This window comes from Struthio camelus, chromosome Z (assembly GCF_040807025.1).
Source record: "Struthio camelus isolate bStrCam1 chromosome Z, bStrCam1.hap1, whole genome shotgun sequence".
NCBI classification, from domain to species: domain Eukaryota; kingdom Metazoa; phylum Chordata; class Aves; order Struthioniformes; family Struthionidae; genus Struthio; species Struthio camelus.
The window spans coordinates 27,626,267-27,644,605 of NC_090982.1; positions in this window are offsets into that span (position 1 = coordinate 27,626,267).

The following is an 18,339-nucleotide window of genomic DNA, read 5'->3' on the forward strand; positions in this document are numbered from 1 at the left end:
CCTATTCTGTTTGCTCTCAGGTTGCTGCTGCACTGTTGGCTTACAAAAGGCATAGAAAGTTGGAGTTATTCTATCCCAATACAATTTTGGTAGAGCTTGGCAAAACAACTATGGGATAGTGTAAATCAGTTTAGCTCAAATAATTTCTTCAGCTGAGGCACAAAATGTAATACTTTAAATCCCATCTTTCTTTATCATACATACTTTCATTTAATTGCAAGAATTTTAAAATTTTAGCATAAGGGATGCGCTTTGAGCTCAGCTGGCACTTGGGCAAGGTTTATGTGGTTGTGCTATGCGTGTATGTATTTCAGTATGTATCTTCCCAACCACAATAATTTTAAGTCCACTGTGAGTATCAACCTGGTTTGACCGATAATAACTCTGAAGTGATTAAGAATAAAGTTAATAGATGAATGGGCAAAGAAGAGAACTTTCGTATGTGCTCCAACTGAAGAAAAAGTTTGCGGTGCCAGTCTGCACCTTACTAAACAACAGAAACCCTCACAGGAGAAAAAATAATAATAATAATATTAAAGAATTTCTGAACACCCAGATCAACGAAGTTTTTATTGGAGCTCAAACCTTCTTACAAGTCAAATCATCTGATCACAAGAAATAAATTCATAAGACACAGGACTTAGTTCCAGGGGACAGAGAAGTGCTTGGAATTTTTCATGTGTTTTACAAAATTAATTGGAGATAGGGCCAGGCATCGAGAAGAGAAAAGAACTTTCAGGCCGACTAAAATTATGTGCTCTAATATGCAACAGTTTTGGGGGTTTGGGGAGGGGGAAGAAAATACCATTAAAAAAAAAAAATTTGCTTTCACCCACCAGGAAAGCTCCAAATTTTTACCAAACTTTGTTAAATAATTTATCAGGCAGCTTAATCCCTGAAAGTACAGGTTTATAATGGGTGGTTAATTGAAACGTTATGAATACAACTCTCTAACACCATATCTATCATACACAAGGTAATTATTGTTGCATTAATTCAGATGCTGTAGTGAAGGCTGTAAAATAGTTTCAAGAGGCCCATGTCTCACAAGATGAGCCAACAACTCTGAAAAATCCACTGTTTGGATAAAAAAGTTTTGTATTAAGCCACTGACTAAAGACTGTAATAGTTTTTAGGTTGTCATTAGTTGCTGAAAAACAGCCCAGGATATTGGATATCTCACAAAAAGTAAAGATTTCTGAAGTTCATAACATGGGAAGTATTAGATGAACTAATTCTGCTACATTTTCATGATTTAAAAACCCTAAAATGACTTCAGAAAAATCATCACCTAAGTCCATATATACTGCTTTTTCTTAGCAGAAGTCCCAGTCTGGCCTGGTCTGTACTTCTTCACAGCTGAAGTACATACGTTCCAGTGAATAATACAAGCTTTTTCCTACTCCAGTTGTGTGTTATGTGACACAACATGGAGAGGCATGTCGGCAATTGCATAATGCCAAGTCACTGCAGTGGGAGCAGGATGTGCCCCATCACTCGGGGGAGTCCAGATGCTCCAGGCAAGGGATTCTGGGGATATAATCCATATAACAGACCTGCAGCATCATGCCATTCGCAGCATTACTAATCTAGTGTTGCCAAAAATGAGCACGACCTGGTGACCTTTCTCGAAAATCACATCTGGAACCTGAGAGAGCAGTCGGGGAAGAAGGGGTGAGCATTTGTCTCTAAGAGTATTTTTGACCCCCCACAAATTCAGAAAAACACTGGAGAATATGAACTAAAAAGGCTCAGAAACAAGAAGTCAAAACTATTAGCTCAAAATCTCAGGATTTTTTAAAATTTTCTTCTTGGAAAGGAAGAGTAGCATTATTAACATCAATAACTGCATCTACATTATGACTTTCATTGCTTGGGGTCTGCACTACTTCACAAATCATGATCAGAGAGTGACTGGAGAATAGAGAGTTGACTCAGTATTCAGAGTGTCACAGGACTGTGGGTCACCTGTTTCAGATGGTGAAAGACTAATTGTTGATTATTCTTTTTTAGAGTTTTAAATGTATGAATCACGGTCCCCAGGATTATGGACTTTTACAAGTAGGAATTATAATTTTAAAAATAGTTTTATCTAACATTTTCTACCTCAATTAGGAGTTCAGGAAGGCCTTCACATGGATTGTGATACGATGGCTATGGATCCTAAAGTCACTATATGGTTTAGCATAGGTGTCCTACACAGGAAGGAGGAGGTATTGGAATATCCTCTGTGTCAGTGTGTATCTGAAATCTAGTAAACACTGACAGCAGCCCAGCCTGCGTTCTGAGGATGGAAACTGAAGATTTTGGTTACTAAACTCTACCAAACACTTACTGAGCCAGGTACAAACTTTGATTTCTGAAAGGTCTATAATTTCACCAACTAGGATGAATTTTCATGAAGACGACAAGAGTTAATTCTTGCCACATGGAAAGTACTTTTTCTGCAGTGTGCAGGCAGTAAAATTTTCCAAAGAAATGAACTGTACAATTTTGCATTGAAAAGCAAGTATTTTGCCCTCATAAATAACTGAACCATTTCAGCTGAGATTTTTTTAAAGCACATTCATTCTGGGCAAGACAGCAGGCCTATAAAATTTCTGTCTAAACAGCTTAAGTCTGGCAAAAAATGGAACACAATTGGAAATTGCATGTCTAGGTGGGAAGCGTGAAGGCTAGTTCCTAAAGTAGGAGAGTACAACCATTTCTATATTTTTTTTATCATGTTGTTCCATTAGTCAAGTTCCAGTGAGCACCTAGGGGACTTCCTGTCCAGTCCTAATTATGGTAGCACTGTCCTTGATACCTAGCTTGAACTAAAATACTGTTTCCATCTAAATGATTTTTGCTGTCTCTCCTGTTGATTGCTGGTGCCTAGTGAGCACTGAAGACAGTCATGAACATTTATTTAATGTTCTCAAGGGCTGAGCCTTCTGGAAAAGTCCTCTGGAGTTTTGGAAACTATTGCAGTGAACAGGTATCGTCTTTTCACGTTAAGACCAGGAGCACATGGCAGACACCACTTTCTCTTTGGGAGTACCAGATATTATATATATGGTTAAATGATTACTGAAAGAATCCTGAAAAGCAATAAATTAATAAGCTGGTTTTTAATCATGAGTAAAATTCTGTAACGTTGATGCGTTACCCACACAGACATAGATATTGCCACTGTCCTGAAGGCTATGCAATATAGGAAGTGTATGCAAGTCGTAGATTAAATATTATAGCTTTACTTGTGTGAGTATAATGATTATGAGTTCCTTCTGCTTCACTTTTAAAGTCTTTTAAAGGACTTCAAAGTAGAACTGCACTGAATGGGCAAGGAAATATAAAGTAATGCTCACATAAAAAGCTTTATGGCTTTAGAAACATGCTTTAACAAACTTTTATAACTCAGGCTATAACTTCCACAGTAATCTTCCCATTTACATACAAAACAAATGCTCTTATTCTGTTGTAGGTTATAATTTCTCTTTAACATGACTCTTGAAGGAATTCATTTATTTTTAGTGGTTTTGGAGCAAGAAGCTCAATAAAAAAAAATAGGTTGAAAACTTCATAAAATTCTGACCAAACCACCTTTTCCTAACTCTGAGGTTTCTTTGAACCTGAAAGAAGGAAAAATTTGCCCTCTTTACTAAACTTATTCTAGGACAACTGAAGAATATAAATAACATCATGGTTAATCAGAGATGAGATAATGAGTTTGAGACCTTTGGTTAGAAATACGTTCATGTGAAATGCTGAATAACTGAGTAACAAATACTTTACTTAAAAATGAACTTGTTGCAATTACAAACTAATTAAGTAATTAATATTAATGCCTGCCTTAATTTTTTCTAGTTTTATTGGTAAAGAATCACATATAGATTTATACTGTACTTCTATGTTGTGGGTAGATATACGGGAAGAAAAAATGTGTATACACATATATGTGTATGTTTGGAACAAATACTTTATAAAAAAAGAGAGAGATCATCCCATAAGAGAAAACGTTAATAAGTGATTTCATAAATAGTCAGAAATGCCACTTCTTCACTACACTGTTTAAATCACTTTTTATTTTTCTCCTTCAACCTGTGACCTTCCTTAAATGTTTCTAGTTTCTTCTTTGAAAAAAATAAACCAAGGAAAGGAGAGGCAAAAGGGAGGAGGACGAGGAACACAATGACATAAACATACAACATTTTAAACATTTATTGCATTTTCCACTGTATCTAATAGTATTCCAGAAAATGCTAGTTTAGTTTGAAAATTCCTGGGAGAGAGGAGGAAAGGTGAGACGACACTTTAGGGTTCACCACAGGGTGTTATTTTCCCTACATTCTCGTGCTGAGAAGATGCTTTCCATGAGGATCTTCCCTGGCGTTACGCAGTTACACTGCCACATCTCTCTAAAAACAGCTGTCCCTTTTGTCCCTACCATTTTTCTAACATTACAGTTTTTGCAAGGCTGGCTGTTAGCCAGGTGGGTTACCTGACTCATCTCACTGTGCAGCTGCAATAACACAGCCATGCAAGTGAGGGAAAGGGGCAGAATTATCCCTTTTACTAGCAATTCAAACTTTTTCCAGCATTAAAGCACCTGCCTCTCTGCCCACAGTGGTAGTGTGAGCCAAGAGGGCAGTATCAGGCCTTTGAGGTATTACTACAGTTTTTTTTTTCTCAGTATAAATTTTTCTTTTCTTCTAACAAACTTGTGAATACTGAAGCAGGTTAAGAGCCTAAAACTATTCTGAAAGGTAGTGGCAGAGGCAAAACTGTCATTCAGTAGTTCCTAGTTTTCAGACCTCTCTTAATTCACTATATTATGCTACTTTTAGTAGCCCTTCATTCTCCCTCAGCATTGGGAATGAGACAGTAAATAAAAAGGTTGTAATTTAAATAAATGCAATATGCTACAATACAGCTTTAATGATGCACTTCACAAGGAACAAGGAGCCTTTTATGACTATTTAAGGGTGTACTTTTTAATTAAAACCATATTTATAGAATGATGTTCAAATAGGTTTCTTTCAAAGAAATGTGCAAATGTGAACTTTCTGCATTGCAGCTTTAATTTTAGTGCGGGCACAGAAAATATATTGAACCATGATTACAAAACTGAACTCAGATTTCATCCCACTCCCTTTTGTATTTAAAATAGATTATTAAACAAATAATAATGTTAATTAAGATGGAGCCTTGTTTCTGCACTCCTTAAACTGTCAATGAATCTTACCCACTTGCATTGTTTACTTTTTTCAGACACTTTTTTCTCCTCCTCATTGACATTCCAGACTAAAGCAAACATTCTTTAACCTAAATAAGTGACCGAGTGTGGTAACAATCTAACCTTTTTAGGAGGATAATGATAGTCTTATTCACTAAACAAACTGATCCTAAAGACTGCAAAGACAAACAATGCTGATGTAATTCTGGTAACCTGTACCATCAAAAGCACCTTACTTTTTCTTAAAAAGTGAAGGATTGTGTTGGTCTGTTGACATCTATAAATTTATTACCAAGAATGAAATTTTAAAGTTCTCTTTCATTTAACATTTTAATATATTTTCTAATCTTTTGATATACAGATTAGCGTATGGGTAGCTATGAGGAGATTTCTGTGCTGATTTGTTGATATTCTGAAGTCACATAGAAATAATCTGAATCGTCTCTGATGTGAAATTGGCCAGATCACTCCATACAAGCTCGTCTGTCCTTTTCCATAGGGTTAGTGTAATAGCCATCATCTTTAAAAAACATGAAATAAAATGAAGGTGCGTCCTCCTAAAGCAGACTTTATTTTCTAGTTCTTAACTTCTTTGACTTAAAAGCTAAAATGTGTGGAGAAGGCAGAAATTAGTTTACATTCACTGTTTTACAACAATGCTTATGAGAACACTTGAAAAAATATTAAAAATTAAATTAAAAATAGTTATTTTTGAAATACATGATTTCATTTCTAGCTAGGGGGGAAAAAAAACAAGTTGGTAGAAAGGAATTTACTTGGAGCCTACATTTTGGTAGCTATACCAACTTAAGCAAGTACCTTCAGTTGCCATTTCATCAGATTGCTTGTGTGCCTGCACAGTGAACTGGATCAGAAAACCAATCTGGCTGGAAAATAACCATTTAAATCAATACTCTACATCATGGTGTCTGCCTGGGAACAGAGGTAATTCAGAATTTTCCAACTTTCAGAAGGGTGTCCTAATCGACAAGGTTATACAGTCATTCTCATTGTGACTGATCAGAAAAATAAATAAAAAGAAAAACATATTATAATTGCTCAATATTAAATGAAGCTGGAGCAACTAAGAGAACCCCAAAATATGTACACATACACTAAATGTTAAACATGAATTGCCTAAGTTTTGTGAGGCACCTAGAAAAGCAAGAAAGGGGACAGTAATAAGTGTGAAAATACTTTACTGAATAATAATATGAAATTTCATCCATTCTCCTTCTTAGGTTTGAGAGTAGTTCATGCCTTTATACACATTCTACTTAGACCCTAGGTTACTGCAGATTAAGGGTCTATGAATACTACAGTGGTCTGTGAATAAATCATATGAATATACTTTTACAATCTCCTTTTAAAAATGAGAGAAATATGTTCCTGCAACATTGTGATATAGGCGCAATAAAACTTTTGAACTTTTATGCTTTTTAGTTTCAGGACTCCTACATCTTCCTTTACTTTTTCTAGCACAAAGAAGATATTTTTTCTGTAAATCTCATAAACATATGTTAAATGCTGATAGTCTGTATGATGCTTTAGATAAATAAACTATCCAAAATCATTTTTTTCTGAGATCTTTTACATATTTCAGATAGCAAGAATAGCCTGTCAAGCTGGAATGCAAAGCTGTCAGGCTAGATGTATTAAGAACTGCTGATTAAAAAAATGTTCTGAATTTATTTGAAAAGGAACATTGAGATTCATCGTGAATCAGTTCTACTTTTTTTCCTAAGAATGAGAAGACAGGTGATAAAAAAGGAATAAGATTTTATTTAAAAAGAAAATGAATGAGTGAATGTTACACACACTGTAAATCACAAAACTGTTGTGTTATAGTCGCAATCACATTTTGCTGTCATGCCCACATGAAACCCAAGTCACTGGAGACACTCCAACTTCTAGTGTTTTAATAGAAAGCAATTTTTTTGTTCCATAATGAGACTCATTCCTCATTTTCTTTTTGTGGGGTTAAATCCCGTAATGTGGGAGAAGCACTTATTTGGCAAGTATAAATGACGACAGAAAGGAGTAGGGTCTACAGCTTGAAGGTTTTGGCTCAAATTCTAAGTCTTCCTGTCATTCAAATAATGTGCAGGGATCATGGTAACCTTCCTTTGCTTCACAGCTTCTGAAGTGGAGATGCTGATTGTACATTGCTTTTTTTATAAAAGGTTAGAGCTGTCTTTTTTCAAACTGGCTGCTAAAGAGCTGCCACCTCAACTAACCATGTTTGCTCTGAGACTACGTCGCATAGGAGGTGATATGAAAATAACTATAGCCCCTGTGCAACTTGAGGTAAACGTTGAAGCCAGGCTGATGAGGATTTAGCCTCTGGTGATCACTGCACTTTTTTAAAAGGAGTTGTATGGTGCCCACTAGTTGTGTAAAACAGCAGAATCTCATTGAGAGCTTTGAACTGCACTTAATTTGAAGCTTTATCTTATTGAGTCAACCAAATCAAAGTTTTTTTTTTCTCAGAAATGTAACAAATACCTTACATTTTAAAATAGAGGCTACACATGAAAATATGATAAACACTTTTAGGAACTTCAATATTTTCTGTAAAATGTGGGTTTGAAAAGTATCAGTAGTAATGAACTGCTAAAACGGGGGAAGTGAAAGGTGGAGATGATCTTCACTGAAGAGTATTTTCCACTGGGGACTCCGCTGGCATTCAGTTGTCTCATTTAATTATCACTTTCCTGTTTCAACCATTATTCATGAGCTTCCTCATGTTCTTAAAGAGCTCTGAGCTGTGCTTGCCAATGTTATGGCATATTACGAAGCACAGTTATGCAGCAAGAGGGAGGGGGTGATAATGCATTGGTCTATACTGCTGGCATGTTTTCTGTTTGAACTCCTCAGCTGCCAGCAGAATGCAGAGCTTTTTATTCAAAATCAATGCTGTTTTTTAAGCATTGTGCTAGTATCACATTCTTCTACATTGCCTGAGTAAAATACAGCAAGTTGGATTTGTGCAATACAGAAGCAGTAGGGATCATTTGCATGAAGTTTACACTAGTTTCCATTTGATTGTGTCCCTCTTTGTAACAGTGGTGAAAGAAATGCAGAGAGAGAAAAGTTCCTAGCAGATGCAGTCAGAATACTCCCGGCTAGGTTTGAGATGAATATTAATTGGCATCAGTTTTATCCATACGTGAAGCTGAAGTATAGTCATTCTGTTTCTTCATGCCCTCTCTGCCTAATTTAAATGATTAGGTTTTTTTAGCTGAATTATACGTCAATAATTTACTAGGTTTGATGGATTTATATTAAAAGTATATACGTTAAAGGGAGTAATAATTAGGATAATGATAAGGATAGAATGGCTGAATTAAAAATAAACGTGCCTCAAACCATGTCACAGCTAATTTGAAGAAGGGGAGGGGGGCCAAAATTGTATAATTTCTCTTCTAAACCATTGAATTTAGTTTATAATAGCAATATCCCTGTGGAAATCAGTCACTAATGAATTTAACAGCCAGTTTGCTAGCGTGGTATCTGCCCTTGGCTTCACCCCAGGCTATTAAGTCAAAAAGTGTTACTTGTTAAAAATGACCTTTTTAAAAAAAAAAATCATTACTTAAATACTGAACTGGCACTTCATAAAGGTGAAGATAAACTTCAGAGCACAGTTGAGATGTAATTTATTTACTGAAAGTTCAGAAGCATTATTAACACTTTTTATTTTCAGATGTAGAAAGTAAAAGCAAGAAAAAAGCTCAGTAGGTTTCTTTGCTGTCTTGCATCAAATACATATAAGATTAAATGCTTATTCTCCTTATTTATGCCAGAGTGAATGGAATACAGACCAATACCTTTTACACAGCCTGGCTGAAATACTTACTACTCCAAACTCTTTTTCAAGCACCCAGATTCTTTCGGTATAAGGGAGAGAAACTATGAGACAGTTTGAAATGAGATGCAGTTCCAATAAATTTGGTAGAGTTGTCTTTAACTCAGTGGCAAACAAGTCTGAATTTGGCAGGAAGTGATGCATTAGCTGAATATTTACCAAATTATGAAGGCTTCGCTTAGTCAAGCCCTTCACTACTTTCAGTGGGAACAGGAATATTATCTGAGTGGGAGGTTGCTTGAATAAGCATTATTTTCATACCGAAATACATTAACACTAGCATGAGCTATGAATGAAGAAAGCGGGGCAGCAGCTATTCAGAATTACATCAGTGTAACTAAGAACAGAACTTGGCTCGGCGCACTTGGCTGAGGCTCTAGTTGCTAAGACTAGTCTATGAACCGAAAAAGCTGCTGCAACCAGTGCGTGCCAGCTGAGCGAGTCCTGGAGCTCCTGCACCCCCGTCGCTCCACAGACTCACCGACAAAACTCGTTGCACAAAACCATAGCCCTCTGCATCAGGGCCCTGAGGACCGATGCCCGTGTTGCGTGGTCTGTGTTTTAGAACAGGAGATCCAGCAAGTCACTGTATTTAAGAAAGCAAGACTTCACCGCAAGGGGTAAGTTATGAAGACAGAGCCCCTAAAGGCTGACATGATGTGGATTTGGTTTAGAGATAGTAGCTTGCATTTTTAACAGAAAGAATAAAAGCTGATTGGACAGCTTTAGGAAAGGGCATGGTAAATTATTCAGCATTGGCAGACTTCAAATTAGTGCTGGATGTGTTGCCTAAAAATTTTACTTTAATTCAGATAAGTCCCTGGGGAAACCCTATGGAATTTGTCGCAAGTGTAACAGTCCTTTCCTGCTTTATTTTCTATCATATAGGGTTTTTTTGCAGATTTTTACATCAGTTCTAGTGAAAGCTGATTCTATTCTTTTGACCCTAATTTTAGAAGTGAAAAGTTTTGATATTTTCCTTGTGATTTATTTCCTACTTTTTACTTTTCTTAGATATCTTTTAACTAGTCAAATGGGGCTGATCCTCTAAAGTTTCATTTGTGAGTGTTGTTCTTTTGATTAATAGGCCTGCTTGATGCTTAAGGTAAAACCATGTGTCTTTAGGGTTGTTGTAAAGCTAAACAAAATCAGAATAACTTGGTATGATATATAGATTTTATTTTCAATGTTAGTTGTTTTTTTAATGAAGTATTTAGCCTTGTATAAGTTCAGTTTTGATATGTCAAGTGCACCAACCCCTTGCATTTTCTGTTCTCTGTTTCTTTTTTCCATGGCTCTTATAGGCTAATATGATTTATGGGTGGTGCGTGGTAGGAGAAAGGCCCAAACAACAATCTGATATGTTCCAAGTACAAGAGTAAATAGGAGTTTTATATCTAGATTTTACTCAATAATCTTTCTGTTAGACATTGCATTTTTTTTCAATGATCAACTTAGGTATTGCATACCTTTTCTTACTAAGCCATTGCCTTTTAATGATTATTTCTCAGTTCCACCAACACATATTTATTTGCCTAGCGTCTTAATTTAAAGTGACATCAGAAGAAAATTTGAGAGCTTATTTGCATAAACTCTTAGACCTTAACAGGGGAATAAAGATGATACTTTTATCTCATAGAGATGATTTGCAGTTTTGCTCTGCCAAGTGTCACCTGGCTCTGAAAACAATGCGTATTGACTAAAAATGATGTTGATACAACAGGTATACAGAAAACCACACCTTCTTAAACAAACAATATCACATTTTTAACTATTTAAGAAGCTGTAGCTTTCCGATCATGTAAAATTAGGCATCTCGTGGAAATATGCAACCAAAATCGTATATTTTGACTGTATCGTTTGCTTGTTTGGTTTTTAAACTTGATAGTGCTATAGAAATGCAGAAATAGAAAATGCAGAATTAAAGAAATTCATTTTTCCCAAGACACAAAATTTTTGATGTCGGTGTTTGCTATAGGAGAATTTCACTGTGTCAGACCAGTCCCTGAGAAGTCCTTATCTCCTACATGTTTACTCTTATTGTAGAAAACCTTGTTGTGCCAGAAGAACACAGCTGTCATTCCAGAGCATTAGGCAGTCTCCTAGGTATCTGGGATCCAACCATAAAGATAAGGAAAGAGTCCTCGAACGTGATTAAAAACTCTATAGGAAACTGGTGGAAGGTCTCCTATGTTTGTGGTAGCTGTGTTGCTAAGGAAATGTCACAGCTTTCTGAGTTGATTGGAGTTTTCTAATCATCAGCGGCTTTGCATCCATCTCCATTTCAGCACTGTTGTCCGGTCATAGGAAGGCATTTTTCTGACAGAGTAGAACGGAATTTCCTAGGCAAAAAGAGATCATGAACAGCATTTTTGATTGATATTTCTCAGAGCTTAGAGCTGGTGGGAACCCAAGAGTAGTACCTATACACTAGATATGAACCAGTGTCTAATCAAAGAACAGTGCGCTGTGACTGCCCGTTGGCTTCATCTTTTTCTTTCTCTGGTCAGAACTCAGCTTTGGCTGGTTTTGGCAAGCCCATTCCCTCTGAGCTAGTTTGGTGGTCATAATATGGTGATGGTAGAGCTGAGCATCACTGATCTGTTGCCAGAACTGCTAGTTTATAGGAATTATATATAGAAAAATAAGATTAATCCTTATGTAAGTTTGTAAGTGAGGTATCAACTGAAAGAGGTGCAGTTTCTCAGGTAAGACAGAGGTATGATCAACAGCTATGAAATCCTGGAGAAAGATCGAGCAGGATGAGCGTGGCTCTCACAGAGAAACAGTGCAGTATCCATGGACAAAATCATATTCATCAATGGTGACTTTAGATCTCATGCTGAAACCAAATAATTTCAGATTCAGATTGCTATATTCAATCCAAAGGCCTTCCACCTGGCCTTTGGCCAGGTATTTTCAGGAACAAAAGGTTTAATTCAGAGCAGAAGCTGTTCCAAGTGTTTCACATGCAATGTGGCTGAGAGGGGATATGCTCAAAGCAGTGATTTGTTTGTTTAATATTGATCTGATTATTACGTATTTGGCAATGGAGATAAAAACATCTTCTCTGAATGACATGTCTGTTTCAGTGTCATAGTTCATCAGACAAAGTAGAGAAAAGTGGGATGGTTCATTTTCGGCTGTTGTATGGCCAAAAAAAGAAAGTATACTTGTAGCGTATTATGGCTTCTTCAGCTTGCAAAGAAAAACTTGACACAATTTTCACCTGAATAATGTTATGGTTATCCCTTTGGATCCTTAAGATGATTTGACATTCTTTTCTTTTCTCCTGTAATTTTTGAAGTGTTTTGGCAGTTTGTGATTTTTTTATTATTATTATTCCTTGGTAATTGACCCCTTTTTTGTATTAGCTTCCCAATCAAAAAGGAGCAGTGAGTATGGTAATAATAAGTAATAATTACCTAATCTACCTTAGTAGTATTTTATTAAAGTTTTCTGATGTAGAACTCCTTTTGTTTGCTCCTAAAGACAAAGTTTTTGAAAATGATTTTGAGACATGTGAAGTGATATAAGCATAGCACTCACACCTTCTAGCAAGCCTTTAGCAGCAGAGGAATTATCGTACTGTATCATACCATGGCCTAAGCCAATATTTATTCTCCAGCAGTGTTAAACACTATACACTTTAGATGCAGGTAAATCCAAATCTCAACAGCTTATAGACTTCTTCAAGAGCTGAAAAATAAGTTTTAAGATCTTTTCCAAAACTTGTTACCATTGATGATCAGCATTCAAAATTTCACTGCTTCTACAGATTCCAGGCTTTTTGAGTCTTAATTGTTTTTTTCTTGCAGCAACAAGTTCCAACATTTAAGTGGTACTTGCCTTGGAGAAGGGACCATTAGGTTTGGGGGGGGGGGTTCATCTTTTCATTTCTTTGAATGTCCTTTTACCTTCTAAGGGAAAGGAGAAAAACATTCCCAATGCCGGTTATTATTATATCGCTTATTTTCCTCCTTTCTAAGGAAACAATCATAGCTGCATCAGTCCCTTGTAATTTTCATCTTCTTCCTTTGAAACCCATCTGCTTCTAAAAGACCGTTTTGGGATTAGTTCATTTTAAGGTAGGAATGATATAGATTCCAAAGTCTTCTGCAGTTTGCTCTAAAACACTAATTTTCTTTTTACTCCTTATCCTTATCTACTGACATCTTCAGAGTCCCTGAGCAGTATTGCCACTGCTCAAGGCAGAAGGTTCTTGTATAGCTCTACATTCTTTTAAAAGGCAAAAATTTGACAAGACCCTTAGCGTAGCCTTTCACCTCTGCAGTATTTTCTCTACCTAGTCTCATCAGAAGAGCTGTGGTTTCTCCCAGCTCCTTGCAGTCTGCAGGGCATGGTTATAACAAACATTCTGAAAAATTGTACACTGTGTAAGACAGTATCAGGTGGAGCTTCCAGAGATTAGGTGGAGCCTGTATGTAGTGTTCCATTTCTTCAGCAAAAGAATAGGTTTTCTTTTTCTTTCTTTACCTTTTTCCTTTTCTCTCCTTTCCTCTCCTCTCCTTTTCTCTCCTTTCTTTTCTTTTCTTTTCTTTTCTTTTCTTTTCTTTTCTTTTCTTTTCTTTTCTTTTCTCTTCTTTTCTTTTCTTTTCTCTTCTTTTCTTTTCTCTTCTTTTCTTTTCTTTTTTCTTCTCTTCTCTTCTTTTTCTTCTCTTCTCTTCTTTTTTCTTCTTTTTCTTTTTCTCTTTTTCTTTTTCTTTCTTTTTCTTGTTTCATTTCCTACGTCTATTTGTATTTATCTCCCTGTTTGCTCGGTATATTGTTGTGCTTCCTAGAGAAATCATTTTAACATAAAATCTTAAGAATTATGTACAACGTGGAGTAATTTCATTCTCTGTCCCACTTTAAGGCAATCCTCTAATTTTGTGTAACTAAGATGGTAGCATTTATAAATCAGCACATTTTTTGAAAGATTAAAGGGACTTGAACGTTATATTTGTTTTATCTTATCATGCTAGCACTATAGCTATATCTGTGCTTCTCTATTTCCATTTAGATCTCTAATCTTGAGTTATAATCATTGATTTTTGAACATGGGGGTTTTATGCTGTTTTCTCTTTCTTTATTTTACTGTATTGAAAATCAAGTCCTGTTAGTCTATGTTCCTGCTGTTCTTTTGTGTACATCTTCTAAGTGTTTCTCACTGTTTTTATATGTTGTCTGTTAATTGAAATTACTATTATGTTCTCATACTCCTTGATCACTGGACTTAATACCTCCTTGGACAGTAGTCCCTTGTCCTCATGCCAAGAAAGTTAATGTGTTTTGACACATGAGCCATCTCCCCGAGACGCGGTGGCAAACCACGACGGTTCTAGTGGATTGAGATCTTATTCTTTGTGACTGACATTAAAAGCAGGAGAGAGAGACACTTACATTTTTAGCTGAATGTCCTATTATCATCAGCAGTCTTTATTTGTTTCATTCCAGAGTCTTGCAATAATTTTAGGTGTTTGGAGACTGACTTTTCATCTGCACGCACTATAAACGGTGAAGCGGCCTTCCCTTTAGAAATATCTCATTTCTTTAATGTAATGTGATTTTTTTTTTTTAATGGGGAAAGGGAGCATATACCTCAAGACTGTCCACATTTCACCTACAAAAGTTCAGAGTAAGAGTGAGATAGTATCATGAATGCGCACAAATGGTTAGAATAGCGTGTGTATATTACACGCAGTGTAGAACTATCCCAGCTGTTCTTTGCCACATGCCTCTGCTGTGTGAGATACATTTTGCAGGAAAGGTATTATACGAAATAACGCACTGCAGCCATCTCACAATAGCAGCATGGAGTGCAGGATAGGTTGCTAAACTCGCCCATGCAGCAGAATATACTTCTTACACTGAGTTAGCACTCTGTTATCACAGCTTGACTGCTGCCACTACCCAAAATAATTCATTTAAAGCTAGCTCTAGCATTTTTATGCTACATTGTGTCCTAGTGGCCTTTTACATTTTCCTGTTCTTAGGATTTAAGCAGAGAATACCAGTACATTTGCAACTTGTCAAGTACCATTGGCTATCCTGGAAAGTGGGGATCTAAAACGAATTTAGCTTGTTGGCCTTGCTTATGTGTTCCAGCCGTGCACATACCCCTCCATGAGCTAGCTGTGCTGCAAAGGAAAGCTGACCATACCTCAGATATTTCAGAGTTGCTGGATTTTATGCTGGAATAACGCACAGCAACATTAACATGGGATTGCCGAAGAGATCTGTTTTACACCAGTAGTTATTAGGTTTGAATCTATCTTGTGAGGTCTTTTCTTTGTACGTTTATCTGCAAATACAAAGTTGCTCAGCATTTTTACGTTGCTTTTTCTGGGAAGTGTCTTCTGGACTCAGTCATAATCCTATGTTGTTGCAATGATCGTAAAGAACTACTTTTAGAATTAAAGCAGGCAATGTTTACTAGCTAATTTGCATGCAAATATTTATATCACCTATACACCTTAGCCAAAATATATCAAACAAAAGGAATATTCAGAACAATGTCACTTTCTGCATTAGGTCAGTCAATATGGGAGGATTTCTTAAGATCAGAATTGTAGCTAAATAAGCATCCTGACACAGATTCTAATTGAGAAAAGCACATAACCACATATTTAATCTTAAGCACTTGCATTAGTACTTTCTCAGATCAAGACTTGCTAAATCTGTCTGCCTCGTGTAAGAGGTTGAGCTGAGGACACTTTTCTCCTCTTGAATTTGGCCTATAAAGAGGAAAAAAAAAACTGCAAGCATCACTAGTAGCTTTATACGAAAAAGGGCTTTTTTAATGAAAGGAGAACATGGACAGTCACTTCTGCTTTTGGAGACAGTTTTTGTTATCTGACATAACTATCCTGTCTCCCTTACACTGGCCTGTAAATGGATCATGCCAAAAATAGTGGTAAGCAATCTGTAGGCTCTTTTATTCTCTTCAAATATCTACTTCAACACATAAAAAGAGAGAAGAACAGGAAAAAGAGAAAGAAAAAAATGCCCCTGTCTTTTCAGTGTGTGCATTTTCAAAACCTTGATTCTGTTCTTATCCATTTCACAAAATTGGGCCAACAATGGGCATTCTGAACATCCCTAACCTTACTCTTTGAATAGCATTTAAGCATATTATTTCCAGCTATCTGAGAATTAGCTTATTTTGGGGCATCAATTTAAAAGACAATTATGCTAAAAGAGGTCTTAGGTTTCATCTCAAAAAATTGGAGGCAATCCACTGTATATGCTTCCCAATGTATGTACAGTATATGCAGTGTGAATAGGTTACACTTGTTCATTTTTTTTATTGCATTTACTAGTCATACTTTGCAAATTTAGAAAAAAAGAACAATTCTGTAGGATAGGTCTGGAATGGTGTTATGTACTAAATGTGTCTTACATAAAGAAGTTCCCTGTATCAGATGTTTCTATAAATACCTTCAACCCTGAAAGAAGGAACTAATGTAAAAAATTTAGAAGAAAATAAAAAGCAACTATAGAATAGAAGCTCTTAAGCATCCTTAACTGTAGCTATGAGCTACAACTAAAGCTATGACCATTGAGGTAGACATAACATACAAGGGAGATTAGTCTAAAACAGAACGCAGCTCTAAATATCTCAAAAGCCACAGGAAAGGCAGAACACTGAAATGTGAACACTTATTGGGTCAGTCAAAATTCACAAGAATATGGAAAGGGAAATAGCCGGTTCATCTAAAGGCACTGCACTAAAAATGATTTTTCTAAACAGACATTAACTCAGAAATAGGAGAGCCATCCATTTTGCCTACTACAGAGAAAACTTTAATTAATCTTTAAAAATCCACTCTAACTTTTTTTAATTTTGAAAAGCAAAACTGTGATGCACAAATATTTATAGGAAAGCTGGGATTTCATTAGAAATGAATTCATTTCCTGATATATCCCTATTCTGAGTTTTGTTTTTCAGTGAAATAAAATACAAAAATTCAAAAAGTGAACGGCTTACATGAGGGAGAAGGTCAATATCCATTTAAAATGGAAAATCCTTGGTTGCAAGAGATCCTCATTTTTTAAATTACAGTAAACGTGGTAATTCTGTAATTCTGTAATTTTTTAAATTACAGAAAAGGTGGCAAACCTTGAAAGAAACACCTTTTCCCCCACTTACAGTGCCTTGTCCCTCAGGGACTGCTAATGGGAGGGTCTGAAGCACTACTGCATAGGTTCTTCTGTCTTTCTGCTTCTTTCCTAGTGCATTTTATCTTGCCTGCTTATTCCTCCAAATTCTCGTCTTCCTGAATCCTTTGTTGAAGCCCTTTTTTGCTCTTTGATGGCCTCAGAGAGGCTGAGGAGTGCTTGGCTCTCCAAGAACAGGAGAATGCAGGTATGAGCGTCAGAAGGTCGTTGCATCTCTGAGCTCTGTCCTTCAGGAAGGCAGTCTTTCACTGCTGCCTCCTCGTTTCAGAAACCTTCAGATATTCTGCAGTTTCTTCAGAGCAAGCTCCCGGGTATTTGGGCATTGGTGCTACCATCAGACTTGCCTCTTTTCTATACTGGGTTTTATGACCCAGATTATTGTTTGAAGGTTTGCAGTGTTTTGGGGTTAGCTTGGCTTCAAATAATTATACCCTTATATCCAGTCTTTTCAATTGCTAATCATCTTATGTAAACATCACTAAAAAAATGGTGGATAAAATCATGTGAAAGCATTTTCTCTCCTGGAACTGATTTTCTCTATCCATTGGTACTCAAACATATATTTAACTGAAACATTTTATACAATTGCCCAGCTATCAATATTGTTTCCAAAGCAGGTGTAAGTGAGGATATAACTCCTGCCAAAAGGGTAAGAGAGAATATATGGAAAGAAATAATGCTTGACATTTACATAACACTTAGCTTCAATAAAACTTTAAAAACAATCTGTTTACAAAAAAAATCTTTAGCTATCTTGAGTATGCAAACTTGATAGCAAATCTGCAATATTACAGGAAACATCAAATTTTAAACGTCATAGAGTATTTATAGGAGTTGAGATTCATTCTTTGCTGCTAGGAATTGCTTTCCATCTCACAACACAGAGGCAATAATCAATTATGGTTTTATTTTGGTCTTTTTTCCTTTTTTAAAAAAGTTTTTGGTTATCCTGTCATGCATAATACATTACATCATAGCTTCTAAAATTGGCATAATTAAAGATTTTCAGTTACTGAAAATCGCTTCTGGTTGTGCATCTTATTTTTTAGAACTGCTTTTAAAACAATTGTACCAG